This window comes from Bos javanicus, chromosome 22, assembly GCF_032452875.1.
Source record: "Bos javanicus breed banteng chromosome 22, ARS-OSU_banteng_1.0, whole genome shotgun sequence".
NCBI lineage: Eukaryota > Metazoa > Chordata > Mammalia > Artiodactyla > Bovidae > Bos > Bos javanicus.
This window is the reverse complement of record NC_083889.1, coordinates 55,517,400-55,533,064: the sequence shown is the minus strand read 5'-3', so window position 1 is coordinate 55,533,064 and position 15,665 is coordinate 55,517,400. Positions and strand designations below refer to the sequence as shown.

The 15,665-nt window shown below is 38.6% G+C and overlaps 1 protein-coding gene across 20 annotated transcripts in view; it reads right to left on the bottom strand.

Moving 5' to 3' along the window:
- The window catches only part of ATG7 (autophagy related 7), a 273,963-nt gene that overhangs the window by 140,239 nt on the left and 118,059 nt on the right, over positions 1-15,665 (bottom strand). The window lies entirely within an intron of this gene.

The window sequence follows — 15,665 nt, the reverse complement described above, 5'->3', positions numbered from 1 at the left end:
ATTTCACAATACATACATATTTCAAGACATTAATTTGTATACCTTAAATACATATAATTTTATATATCAATGATATCTCAATAAAGTTGTTGTGTTTTGCTTTGGGGGCCACGCAGTGTGGCTTGTGGGATCCTAGTTCTCCCAATCAGGGATTGAACCCTGGCCCCAGCAGTGAAAGCACCGTCTTAACGACTGGACCATCAGGGAATTTCCTAAAGTTATTTTTTTTTTTAAGTAAATGCAAATGGTAGCCAAAAGAGAGTTGGAGAGGCTATACTAATATCAGACAAAATAGACTTTAAAATTGTTAATAGAGACAAAGAAGAACATTATCTAATGATAAAAGGGTCAGTCTATCAAAAATGTATAATTATAATCATACATGTACCTATCAAACAGCTCCAAAATAAACAAAATAAAAATTGACAGAATTGAAGGGAAAAATATAAGTAAACAACAGTTAGAGAAGTCAATACTGTACTTTCAATAATGAATATAACTAGAGAGAAGATCAGCAAGGAAACAGAAGACTTGAACAAAACTATATGCCGCCTAGATTTAGCAGACGTCTACAGGATACTATACCCAGTGATGGCAGAACACATATTCTCCTCATATGCGCACGAAGCATTCTCCAGGATATACAATGTGTTAGACCATAAAAAATGAAATCATGCACTATATGTTCTCCAGCTACAATGGAATGAAATTTGTTATCAATAACACAGAATTTGAGGAACTCAGAAATATGTGGATATTAAAAAAACACACTCCCCCAAAGCAGTGAATCAAAGTGAAAAACCACATGGGAAATTAGAAAATACTTTGAGATGAACAAAAAAATTAACACAACATACCAAAATGTATGAGATGTAATGAATGCACTGCTTATAGAGAAATGTATAATGGTAAGTGTCTATAATAAAGAAGAGTTTCAAATCATCAATTTTACCTTTCACCCTAAGAACAAAACAAAGCAAAAATCTAGCTAAATACGAAGCAAGCACAAGGAAGGAAGTATAAAAAATTGAGCATAAGTAAAATGTTGGTTTCTTGAAACATAAACAAAATCAACAAATCTTTATCTAGACTGATCAAAAATCTGAAGACTCAAATTACTAATATTAAAGGTGACAGAGGGGACAATACTATCAATATTAGAGAAATAAAAATGATTACAACACCATGAACAACTGTACACCTAGATGAAATGGACAAATTTATAGAAAGATACAAAGAACCAAAACTGACTTGTTGGTGAATTTTACTACACATTTAAAGAATTCACCAAACTTTCACAAACTCCCCAAAAACAGAAAAGCAGCAAACATGTCTTAACTCAGTCTCCGAGGCCAGTAATATCCTGGTGAATGAGAAAAGACATCACAAAGAAAAGTCTCTTATGAACATAAATGCAAAAATCTTGAGTAAAGTACTAGCTAAATGAATCCAGCAACATAGAATTACACACCTTGAGAAAGTGGGATTTACTCCTGGAAAGCAAGGCTGGTTCAACATATAAAAATTAACTAACGAACTATACCATATTATGATAATAAGGAGCAAAAACCACATGATCACTCGAGAGACACAAAAAACACAGTTAACAAATTCCAAAACCCTTTCATGACAATGAACATGCAAATGAGGAACAGAAGAGAATTTCCTCAACCTGCGTAAGAGCATCAGTAGTCATCAATCTCACACGTAGTGGTGAAAGACTCAAAGCTTACTTACTAATATCAGGAACAAGACAAGGACGCCCACTTTCATCAACTCCATTCAACATTGTATTGGAGGTCTGATCCAGGGTAATAGGCAAGCAAAAGAAATAAAAGACATCTATCTTGACTGAATTAGGGGACTTCTCTGGCCGTCCAATGGTTAGGCCTCAGCTATTTTACTGCTGTGGCCAGGGTTCACTCCCTATATGCATGCTGTGTACAACGTGGCAAAAACAAACAAAGAAAACCCACTGAGTCTAGATTTGGAAGGAGACATAAAATTATCTCTATTTGCACATGACATGATCTTATACATAGAAAGGTCAAAGGAAACCAAAATAAATTAAAAAACCACCTTAGAACAAAATATGTACAGCATGGCTGCAGGATACAAGAGCCATATTAAAAAAAAAATCAAATCTATTTCTGCACGTATGGTAGAAGCCAACACAATATTGTAAAGCAATTAACCTTCAATTAAAAATTAAAAACTTAAGAAACATTAAAATATGTAGGAATAACTGTAACATAATGCATGTACACGAAAAAGTAAAAAAATCCATTGAAAAAAATTAAAAAACAAAATAAATACAAAGACATCCCAAGTTCACAAATCACAAAACTTAGTACTGCTAAGATGGCAGTACTCCCCAAATTGATCTAATATTCAATGTAATCTCAGATGGCTTTTAGGAGGGGTGGTAGATATTGACAAACTGACCCTAAAATTCACATAGAAATGTAAGGCACCTAGAATAGCCAAAATAATCCTGAAAAAGAACACAGTTGGCGATCTCACACTATGTGATTTCAAAACTTACTAGAAAGACACAGTATGGCTTACTGGATGGACGTTAAGGATCGACATACAAATCAACAGAATAGAACTGAAAGTCCAAATATAAACCCTTCCCACTTTTTTTTTTTTTTTTTTTTTACAAAAGTGACGCCATTTAATGGAGGAAAGAATCATCTTTTCATCAAGTAGAGCTGGAACAACTGAGCATCTACTTGCAAAAGCTTGAAGCTAGAACCAAAGCATAGACCATATACGAAAATTGACAATAGGTCATTGGCCTAAATGTAAGAACTAAAACAAATACACTCAGAATAAATCATAGTAAATCTTTATGATCTTGGGTGGGACACAGGTTTCTCAGTTATGACAACAAAACCATAGGCAACCAAAGGAAAAAAAAAATTAGGACTTCATCAAAATTAAAAACTATTGTGCTTCAAAGCACAGGTTAACAGAGTGAAAATACAAGCTACGTGAGAAAATATTTATAAATTATAAATCTGATGAGTTTGGTGTTCAGAATATATAAAAAACTCTCATTAACATATCAATAAAAAGACAACTCAATTTAAAAATAGGCAAAGGAATTTAATAGACATTCCTCCAAAAAAAAAAAAAGCTATAAAAATAGCCAACAAGCATATGAAAAGATGCTCAACATCACTGGTCTTTAGGGAAATGTAAATCAAAACCACTAGGAGATATCACTTCATGCTCAGCAGGATAGTTATAATAAAAAGGAGACAATAACAAGAGTTGACAAGAAAGAATGGAGAATCAGAGCCCTCCGACACTGCTGACGGGAACTTCAACAGTGCAGCTGTGTGGGAAACAGTTTTGGCAGTTTCATAAAACGTTAAACATAGAGTGTCCATATGACCCGATAATTATACTCCTAGGTACACAACCAGGGGAACTGAGAACATTTGTTCACACCAAAATTTGTACACAAATGTTTAAAGCAGCATTATTCACAATAGCCAAAAATTCTGTAATAGCCAAATATTCATCAATTGCTAAATGGATGAAAATATGGTAGATTTGTACAATGGAATAGTATTCACCCATGAAAACGGATGGAGTGCTGACACAAGCTACAACCTGGAGGAACCTTGAAAATATTATGCTAAGTGAAAGAAGCCATTCACAAAAGACCACGTTTAATCCTCTTCATATGAAATGTCCAAAACAGGAACATCCACAGAGACAGAAAGCGCTTGCCACGGTCTGGGGGAAGGTTGTGACTGGGGACAGACCTTTGTTTTGGGGGTGAAACTGTTTTGGAATTAAGATAGTGTGATGTTTGCACAAACTTGTAAATATACTAAAAAAGTCGATGAATTTTTACATCTTAAAATGGTGAATTTTAGGGCATATGAATTTTATCTTAATTAAAAAAAAATAAAGACAATGACAGGGTATCTACAAAGCGGCCTGAGTAATTAAAAACACTACCTGGATGGTGGAAGGGAGGGAAAAAGGGATGAACTTAATCCTGCCCCCATTAATCCTTGGACTGCTAGGGCATGCTTACTCAACATGCGTCATTTCCAATTAGAGTTTTTCAGAGCTAAATAATCACCAAGTCTAATTTATCATTTTAAAAGATTAACAATGCTTCTGAAGATTCTTGGGAAAATAAAGAAACACATATGGTGAACAGAAAGGGAGAGAAACAGAAAGAGTAAGTTCACTTGAGGAGGTTTCATAACCTTCAAGTTTTAGGGACTAGAAGAGGATCAAAGAACTAGCAGAGAGCTTTTGTAGGAAAGTTAATCTGGTCCCCATTCCCCCAAAAATGGAAAAAAAAAAAAAAAAGAAAATATGCCATGAGCAACTTTATCCAAATCTATAAACTCACTCTTTTTAATTCTAACATAAAAACAAAATGAGATTTTCTCAAATAATTTGACTTTACAAACTTGAGCTGGCTAGTGAACAGGATATTATAATGACCAAAATATTTACAAATGGATGCTGTGACCAATTAATCTACTCTCGTAAAGCCCATAAGTTTGAGGAAGGCTTGTTTTTATTGGGGTAAAATGTACATGACATAAATGTATCATCTTAGTGCACAGTTCAGTAGCGTCAAGTACATTCACACCGTTGTGTAATCATCACCACCATCCATCTCTAGAACTCTCTTTATTTTGAAAAACTGAAACGCTATATGCATTAAACTCCCCATTGCCCCCTGCCTGGCCCCTGGCAACCACCACTCTACTTTGTGAGTCTGATTACTCTAAGTACCTGATTCAGTGAAGTCATACAGTATTTGTCTTTTTGTGACTGGCTTATTTCACTTAGCCTAATGTCCTTTTTTATTCATGTTGTAGCACGTTGGAATTTCCTTCGTTTTTTTAAGGCTTAGTAATATTCTGTTGTATGTATAGACCACGTTTATCCATTCAGCTATTGATGAACACTTGGACTGCTTCTGAGTTTTAGCTTTTGTGAGTAATGCTGCTATGAACAGGGGTGTTCAGGGGTGCCATCTCTTGTCAAGGAGATAACCTAACATCTGCCCTAATACACAGCACATACAGAACTATTTCTGAACTTGTGATACTCGTTCTTTGGTTTCAGGTTTGCTTATACAGTAACATTTTGTTCGTTTGTTTTTATTTCTAATTTTCTTTGTTAGATCATTAGCACTCATTAACTTCTAAAATTAAGTCAGGGAAAAGGAACCAGGCTATCTTACAAACTTAAGTGTTAACTAACAATAACATATCAAAAGGCTTCCCTGGTAGCTTAGCTGGTAAAGAATTCACCTGTAATGCAGGAGACCCTGGTTCAATTCCTGGGTCAGGAAGATATGCTAGAGAAGGGATAGGCTTCCCACTCCAGTATTCTTGGGCTTCCCTTGTGGCTCAGCTGCTAAAGAATCTGCCTGCAATGCAGAAGACCTGGGTTGGATCCCTGGGTTGGGAAGATCCCCTGAAGAAGGGACTGGCTACTCCACTCCAGTATTTTGGCCTGGTTGCAAAGAGTCAGACATGACTGAGTAACTGTCACTTCACTTAGCAAAGGAAGATTTTTTTCCCCCAATTAAAAGCAAGTAACTTACAAGTGGAAAAAATATTTAAAAATATATAAGTTAAAAGTTTACATTAGGTACAAGTTGTATTTCTTAAATGACTTTTTATCCTTCAATATCTAAACAGAGGAATCAGACAAGAACTATCCTTTTTCAACATTTTCTTCTGAACACAAACAAGGTGAAATGCCTACCATTTCAAAAACTGACAAAAATCCTCTCAACTACTTCTCTCTTACTACCTTCCCCCAAAGTCTTTAACAGTAAAAAATATCCCTGAAAAATGCATCTATTTCAGCATATGAGGAGCGGAGGAAAACGGCACAAAGGGGGGTGTAACTGCATCTTTTGTCATACAAATCTCACTTTAAAACAGAATTTTTAGGGATGTCATTTTTCTTTCTCAGTTATCTTTTTAAACCAAATGTGTGTGTGTTTTACCTGATTCTAACATCCTGGATATATTCTTTAAAGGATCATTTGGAGGATTCCAAGACTTACAATACATGAAAAACTTAATATAACAAAGTATAACTTTCTAAAGACATTCTTCAAAATAAATCACAAAGCACAAAAACTACAGAGCAGAGATTCTCAATCTGGAGCCTGCGTGAGAACCCCCTGGAGGGCTTGGTAAAACACAGAGCTGGGGTCCACCCCCAGAGTCTGTGATTAATTAGGTCTAGGGTGGGGTTGGACCAGTCAATCCTAAAGGAAATCAACCCTGAATATTCATTGGAAGGACTGATGCTGATGCTAAAGCTCCAATACTTCGGCCGTCTGATGGCAAGAGCCAACTCATTGGAAAAGACCCTGATGCTGAGAAAGACTGAAGGCAGGAGGAGAAGGGGGTGAAAGGATGAGATGTTGGATGGCATCACCAACACTCGATGGACATGAGTTTGAGCAAGCTCCGGGAGTTGGTGGTGGACAGGGAGGCCTGGCATGCTGCAATCCACGGGGTCACAGAGTAGGTCACGACTTAGAAACTGCAGGACAACTACAAGGGTGGCTTCTAAGAATTTGCATTTTCTAGTGAGTCCTCAGATCACAGGGATGCTGTGGGGTCCTTCGAAAAAACCTGCTATATCCAAATGGGAGCATATTCTCTTGAGACTCAAGAAGCATGCACGTTCCCTTTAAACTAACTTTAAAAAGTCACCTTTAGCTATTCCTCCAAAAAGAAATTACTCTATGGGATAGTACTGTTTAGTTAGCAGTTTTGGTCAATCCCTTTAATAAATTCTTTATGGTACAAAGTTTTTAGTACCCTTCCACAGAGAGCCAGGTCTCATTAAAAGAACTTACTATCCCAAGTGACTTTTGTAATGTGTGAATTCTGGTTCAGCAAATTTCTTTTAATTTGGAGGCTGATAATTATACTAGCACATATTTGGCAAGCAAGCTCCACTGAGAAAAATTAGGTACTTGATTATATTATTTTATACATTTTTCTCTATCTCCATCTGCATGATCCTTGAGCTTATTGCCATAAACCAACAGGCACTGGATTGAAATAGCCCACACACAGATTTGGTTTGATACATGGAATACTTGGGGCAAGGGGAAGTTATGCTTGATCCAACATTTAAAAATCAGGTGCTTTCACATTAAAATTCAGATTTCCTCCATTCTTAAAATTAAAAAAAAAAAAAAAAAAAGACAAGATCTGGTAACGTTATTTCCAATTTTGCAAGTAAATACTCATGCAGAGTTGGGCCACAGCTGCCCTTCACAGAGAATTCGAGCTCTAGCTGGCCACAGTCTCCATTCATTTCCTGTCGTCTTCTCCACTGTATTTATCAGCCTAGCCTCTGTTGTTCAGTCACTCAGTTGTGTCCGACTCTTTGTGACCCCATTGACTGTAGCAAGCCAGGCTCCTCTGTCCGGGGAATCTCACAGGCAAGTGTATTTGAGTGTCGGGCATAAGAGGAATCACATAGTAAGTCTCAACTTGAAAAAGTACATATAAACTGGCTCAAATTCGGTGTGGTGCTTCTTTGGACTCGGTCTCTTATGGCCTAAGGTTGTTGACCAGTGGGATCTACAGGCAGGCCACCTCTATTCTCTGGAAATTCTTAGGAACCTGCAGGCTAGGATGAGCAGTCTCTGAAAAGCAATGTGTCAGGCTGATACCCTTCCTAGGTGGCAAAAAGAACAGTGTAGATGATGGGTGTGTCTGCAAAAACCTGCATGCAGAAGGCCTATTTACTTATCATAAAAAAAAATTTTTATTGGAATTTAGTTGCTCAGATGCCTATTTATCATCTTAACCCTTTTTCATGTGAAATAACACAGAAAAGTGAAATGGAATACACAGCTTAAAATACTGTAGAGTAAACCTCTATATGAGCTTTCCTGGTGGCTCAGATAGTAAAGAATCTGCCTGCAATGCAGGAGACCCAGGTTCGATTCCTGGGTTGGGAGGATCGCCTGGAGAAGGAAATGGCAACCCCCTCTGTTACTCTTGCCTGGAGAATCCCTGTGGACAGAGGAGCCTGGCGGGCTACAGTCCAGGGAGTTGCAAAGAGTTGGACATGACCTGAGCAACTAACACACACACACTAAACCTCTGTATAACCACCACTCAGTCAAGAACATTGGAATTCCCTACAAAGCCAGCTCCTAATCACGACACTTGCCTTTCTGAGGTAAATACTGACTCATAAGGGCTTCCCTGGTGGATCAGTGGTAAAGAATCTGCCTGTAATGCAGGAGACGTGGGGTCAATCCCTGGGTTGTGCCACTTTTCTGACTTCCTGAGATAATATTTTCTAGTAATTTGGGGTCTTTTTTCTTTTAAGGCCATACATTTTTCTACTACGTACTGTTTACCTGCACGCTATAAATTTCATTTTATTTTTTTAAGCTATACATTTTAAATGAAAATTTTTATCACTTATTTTTAATTTCCATTTTATCTTTAATTTATTAGTTATTTAAGGTTATATATTTCAATTTCCAAATATATGATTCCATTTATTACTGATTTCTAGCATAATTACATTGAAATCAGAGTACATATTAGGGATCATATCAATCTTTGAAATCTGCTGAAGCTTAACAATTCAGTGTCATAAATTCTTGTAAAATATTATGTGCCCGCTTAAAAAGAAAATGTACTTCACAGTTTGGTCCAGTTTGGTTCACCAGAATGTGTTTAGTAATTATGCTGATCAAATTTTCAATAAATCAATAAGCTTTACAGATTTTTTTCATATGCTTCTTTCATCAGTTACTGAGAAAGGCCTGTTAAAAATTTCCACTGTGATTATGTATAATATTATCTATTTCTCCTATGGTTCTGTAAAATTTTGCTTTATATAACTTTGCAAACATGTTATTTGTTATTGTTGAGTTGCTAAGTCGTGCCTGCCAGGCTTCTCTGTCCATAGGATTTCCCAGGCAAGAATCCTGGAGTAGGTTGCCGTTTCTTTTTCCAAGGGATCTTCCCAACCCAGGGATCAAACCTGCATCTTCTGCACTGGCAGGCGGATTCTTTACCTCTGAGACATCCAGAAAGCAAGTATATCTATTAGGTACAGACAAATTTAAAATCTATCTTCCTGGTGAATTAAAACTGATCATAAAAAAGTAACAGTAATACACAATAATGCTTTCTGGCCTGAAATCTATTTTATCTGATATTAACATAGCTACCCCAGCTTTCTTGTGATTAGCATTCATATTGTACACATTTTTACATCTTTTTATTTCTAATCATTCTGTATCCACAGATTAAATATACACTGTATAATTTATAAAATCTAGACTGAAAAACCTTTGTCTTTTAACCATTAACAGTCAATTTATGTTTAATATAATTACTGACATTTGAATTCGTCTATCATCTCTTTTTGTGTTTTATATATTTCACTTGTTCTATGTTCCTTTTCTCTTCCTTTAAACTCTTTTCTCATTAGTGTTCCCTTTGTTAGTTACAAGTTACAAAAGTTTCTATTTGTTTAATGTTTTTTGTATTATAACGTTTATCCTTGACTTATCCAGGCTGAAATGTTAATTGACACCTTACTACCCTCCTCCAAAACAATGTACAAATCTCAGAACAGGCTAATTCCACTTACCTCCTCCAAATTTTTATGCTGTGTTTGCCCTGTATTTAAAAGAATTCACCACGGTATTATCTTACCCAGCCAATGTTCACTCAGTTACCCACATACTTATCACTGTTTCTTTTTTTTTTTTTTAACTATACTTTTAACCACTCATTTAGATTTCTTTTCTCCTACTTGAAGACCCTGATGCTGGGAAAGACTAAGGGCAGGAGGAGAAAGGGGTGACAGAGGATGAGATAGTTAGACGGCATCACTGACTCAATGGACATGAGTTTGAACAAACTCCAGGAGGTAGTCAAGGACAGGGAAGCCTGGAGTGCTGCAGTCCATGGGGTCATGAAGAGTCGGATACGAGTTGGCAAGTTAACAACAACTTGAAGACTACCCATTAGGAACTCCTTTTGGGCAAACAGCTGGTGGTAGACTCAGTTTTATCTATATAAAATAGCTTAACCTTCACTTTTATCTCTTTCTTTTCATTCCTGAACACTATTTTCTGCTGGGTTTAAAATTTGGGGCTGGCAGTTCTTTCTTTCAGCACACTGAAAACATTATTTCACTGCCCCTGGTTTATGTTCTACAACAGATAAGTCAACTGTCGTGTAACCATCACTCTTCTAAACTTCATGACATTTCCCCTCCTTACTGCTTTAAGATTTATCTTTGTATTCTGCTTCCAGAAGTTTCATCATGATGAGTCTAGGTGTCCATTTAATTTTATTTATACTATTTCAGCTTTATTGGGCGTCTTCGATCTTAAGCTGGAGGCCATTCATCTGTTTCAAAAACATTAAGCAATGATCCTTCCACTATCTCACTCTTCTCTTTTCTAGGACTCCAACTATACGACACGCCTTCCTCTATCCGCTCCTACCTTCGTTTATATATATATATTTTTTTCTTCTCTCTCTGTGCTTCTCTTTGAATAGTTTCTTCTGATCAACTCTTCTGTTCACTATTTGCTTTCCAGATGGGTCCAACTGTCTGTAAACTTGTTCATTTTCTTTTACTTGTTCAGGTCTGGAGTTTTTTAATCTGCAAAGCCACAATTTAGAGTTTTTGGTCCTTGCTGAAAATAAACTTTTACTTCCTTGAATACTGTAAACATAGTATTTTCATTCTGCATCTGATAAGTCCAATTTCTAGAACTCTGAGTCTATTTCTGTTGTCTGTTGCTTTTGCTGATTCTCACCTATGGTGTCTTCTCTTTTTGGGTGCCTTTTTACCTGTAATTGTGGCCAGGTGTTACAACTAAAAATTGATTTGTAGAAATAATTTGAGAACTAAAATTATTATGCCTGTCTCTGAGAACATTTCATTGCTTTTGCCTGGTACCTATGGGCATTAGCTAAATGGAAATCATCTTATTCCAAGTAAGCATTATGGTTTCTGGGCTGCTCAAATAACATGAAATTGAGCTGCAGTCAATGTGAGAGTTGGTTTGCTACTAGTTCACCCTTATCGTTAGACATTTCTTCAGCGAGTCCCAACCCAAAGTAAGGAATATTTCACCAGGTTTCCCAGGTTTCACAGACTCAGACTACAATTTTTATCTCCCTAACTCTGAAAGGACGCCAAAGGTGAGCTCAGACTCTCAACTTCCTTTTTCTGATTAGCAAATGCCCACAGGATAGAAGTGGCATCAGGGCTAAGTTCAGTCCTCTTTGTTTACATTCTCTGCCAAATCTTAACTCAAATCCATACAACTTACTAGTTCTTAAATGTTCAACATTAAGTACATTTTTATCCAGCCTCTTTCAGTTCAGCTGCTCCGTCATGTTCGACTCTTTGTGACCCCATGGACTGCATGCAGCACACCAGGCCTCCCTGTCCATCGCCAACTCCCAGACTTTGCTCAGACTTACGTACATTGAGTCAGTGACGCCATCCAACTATCTCATCCTCTGTTGTCCCCTTCTCCCGTCTTCAATCTTTCCCAGCATCGGGGTCTTTTCAAATGAGTCAGCTCTTCGCATCAGGTGGCCAAAGTATTGGAGTTTCAGCTTCAGCATCAGTCCTTCCAATGAATATTCAGGGTTGATTTTCTTGAGGATGGACTGGTTGGATCTCCTTGTAGTCCAAGGGACCTGCAAAAGTCTTCTCCAAAACCACTGTTCAGAAAGCATCACTTCTTTGGCGCTCAGCTTTCTTTATAGTCCAACTCTCACATCCATACATGACCACTGGAAAAACCATAGCCTTGACTAGATGGACCTTTGTTGGCAAAGCAATGCCTCTGCTTTTTAATACGCTGTCTAGGTTGGGCAGAGCTTTTCTTCCAAGGAGCAAGCCTCTTAATTTCATGGCTGCAGTCACCATCTACAATGATTTTGGAGCAGAAGAAAATCAAGTCTGTCACTGTTTCCACTGTTTCCCCATCTATTTGCCATGAAGTGATGGGACCAGATGCCATGATTTTAGTTTTCTGAATGTTAAGTTTTAAGCCAACCTTTTCACTCTCCTCTTTCACTTTCATCAAGAGGTTCTTTAGTTCCTCTTCATTTTCTGCCATAAGGGTGATGTCATCTGCATATCTGAGGTTATTGATATTTCTCCTGGCAATCTTGATTCCAGCTTGTGCTTCTTCCAGCCCAGCGTTTCTCATGATGTACTCTGCATATAAGTTAGATAAGCAGGGTGACAATATACAGCCTTGACGTACTCCTTTTCCTATTTGGAACCAGTCTGTTGTTCCATGTCCAGTTCTAACTGTTGCTTCCTGACCTGCACACAGATTTCTCAGGAGGCAGGTCAGGTGGCCTGGTATTATCTCTTTAAGAATTTTCCAGGGTTTGTTGTGTTCCACACTAGCCCCTTTAGGTGACTTCAATAAGAGAGCTGCTTGAATTACATGCCTGATCACTAACTAAAGTAAAACCTCCTAGCATTCTGTTACATATTATAACCTTGGTACATGTCTTCAGCATTATGCTAGGCTTCAGTATTATGTTAACCAAAAACTTCCAGATATTCAAGCTGGGTTTAGAAAAGGAAGAAGAACTAGAGATCAAATTGTCAACATTCACTGGATTATAGAGAAAGCAAGGGAATTTCCGAAAAACATCTATCTCTGTTCCACTGACTACGCTAAAGCCTTTGACTGTAGAACATGACAAACTGTGGAAAGCTCTTCGCTCTATGGGAATTCCAGACCATCTTATCTATCGCCTGAGAAACCTGTATGTGGGTCAAGAAGCAACAGTTGGAACCCGGTGTGGAACAATTGACTGGTTTGTGATCAAGTAAGGCGTACGATGGGGCTGGCTGCTGTCACCCTGTTTGTTGAATTTATATGCTGAGCGCATCATGAAAAATGCTGGGCTGGATGAGTTACAAGCTGGAATCAAGATAGGCGGGAGAACATCAACAACCTCAGACATGTGGATGATACCACTCCACTTGCAGAAAGCGAAGAGGAAACTAGAGAGCCTTTTGACGACAGTGAAGGACAGGAGTGAAAGAGCTGGCTTAAGACTAAATATTAAAAAAACTACAATCATGGCATCCAGCTCTATTACTGCAGGGCCAACAGAAGGAGAAAAGGTGGAAGTAGTGAAAGATTTCCTCTTCTTGGGCTCTAAAATCACTGCAGATGGTGACTGCAGCCGTGAAGTCAGAAGACGATTGCTTCTTGGCATGAAAGCGGTGAGAAACCTAGACAGCGTGTGGAAAAGCAGAGACGTTCCTCTGCCGACAAGGGTCCGTATACTCAAGGCCGTGGTCTTCCCAGTGCTCACATGTGGTTGTGAGAGCTGTAAAGAAGGCAGAATGCCAAAAATTGATGACTTCAAACTGTAGCCCTTGAGAAAACTCCTGAAAGTCCCTTAGATCATCCAGTCAATCTTAAGGGAGATCAACCCTGAATATTGACTGGAAGGCCTGATGCTGAAGCTGTAGTACTTTAGCCATCTGATTGTGAACAGATGACTCTTTGGAAAAGTCCCTGATGCTGGGAAATATTGAGGGCAGAACGAGAAGAGGGCATCAGAGGATGCGATGGCTGCATGGCATCACTGATGAAATGAACATGAACTTAAGCGAACTCTAGGAGATGGTGAGGGACAGGGAGGCCTGGCATGCTGCAGTCCATTGGGGTTGCAAAGAGTCGGACACGACTGGGTGACTGAACAACAACAACAGCAACAGCACGGCCTTTGCTTGACAACACCTGCTCCAAGGTGAAAAGCCCTGTGATATTCTTTGAAGAACAGTGACAGTTCTTACTGGTAGCAACTTACCCCTATAATGCAGAGGAACTATGAAGGATGAGATTTCAAGTTACAGTTTCCTTCCATCAACAGATGTATGAACAAAGGAAGATGTTTATATGTGTTTGTGTGGATACAATGGAATATTACTCAGCCATAAGGAAAAAAATCACGCCATATATAGTTATTAATACATGGTTAGACCTAGAGATTATCATACTAAGTGAAGTAAATCAAAGCAGAAAGACAAATATTATATATCACTAACATGTGGAATCTGAAAAATAGTACAAACACACGTATTTACAAAACAGGCTCACAGACATGGAAAACAAACATGGCTACCAAAGCGGAAGGTGGGGAGGAATAAACGGGGAGTTTGGGATTAACAGACACAAACCGTCATATATAAAACAGGTGAACAACAAGGACTTACTTACAGCCCAGGGAAAGTACACACAGTATAATAATCAATAGTGGAAAAGACGTTTTGAAAAGAACATAGATATATACAAATAAATGTATCACCAAATCACTGTGCTGTACATCTGAAACTAACACAATGTTATGAATCAACTGCTCTTCCAAAAACAGTTATAGGTCCTCTAATGTGTTCACTCTGTGACCCTGGACAAAGATTCATCTGCAAATTGGGTAGGGGAAACAGTACTTCCTTACGTATCAGAGTGCTGAGTGAGTGCTTAGTTACTCAGTGATGGCCGACGCTTTGTGACCCCATAGACTAGAGTCTGCCAGGCCCCTCTGTCCATGGGATTATACAGGCAAGAATACCGGAGTACTGGATATTCCCCACCCAAGGATCAAACTGGTGTCTCTTGTGTCTCCTGCATTGCAGATGGATTCTTTACCCATTGAGCCATCGGGGAAGGTAGAAGACCAGATCAAAGAACATAAAAGAACTAGAAAAAGCCTGTAAAACTAAAACTACAATCCTCTTCCCTCCTTGCTCTGCCCTATGGATGAACCACTCATGCACGGCCTAGCTAATTCATCACAGCAGGCTAGTGCTCAACTCATAACTCAGGTCAGTCATCACTGGCTGGCAACATTCCAGAAGATGCAGCATTCCAGGGGCCAATCAAGAGCTACCTGTTGTTACACCATCTATATTTTAAAAACTTCTGTATACTGACTATGCACACATATGACATATACACACACACTTAAATACTGTAGGTAGATACCACTTCAGGTACCTTCATTAAAAAATGCCCACTCCAGGTGTGGTTCACACTAGAAAGACTACCAAATGCCCAACCTTCAGGGTCAGGTTATCATTAAGTATGTCAACTACGGCTGTCCAAACCTACAGGAGAGGGTTCCCAATGAGAATACAGAAGGATAAAAGTAACTTCTCTGATTAATAGCGTTCAAGACACATAAGGTTGGCTGGAATAGTTGTAGAGGGGCAGTCAGCCTTGTGTATACACATGTGGGTTGTTAAGAATCTGGCAAACCAGGCAACCGAACACTCCTGCAGCAGCGCTCTGGGCCTGGTTCTGGACACTTCACAGAGAATCCCATCACCTGACCCGATGGAAAGGTTAGCCATGTCCTGGGATGAGAGCGTGTCTGCATCTGTTTCTACTGAACTTCTGACGTAGAACACACAGTGAAAGCAAAAGGCTGGGGCATCTGTCTATAAGAGGCTGAATGACTAACCTTCGTGCCCGCGTGCATGTATGTGTGCTCGGTTGCTCAGTCATGTCTGACGCTTTGTGACCCTGTGGGCTGTAGCTCGCTGGGCTCCTCTGTCCATAAGATTCTCCAGGCAAGAGTAACAGAGTGGGTTGC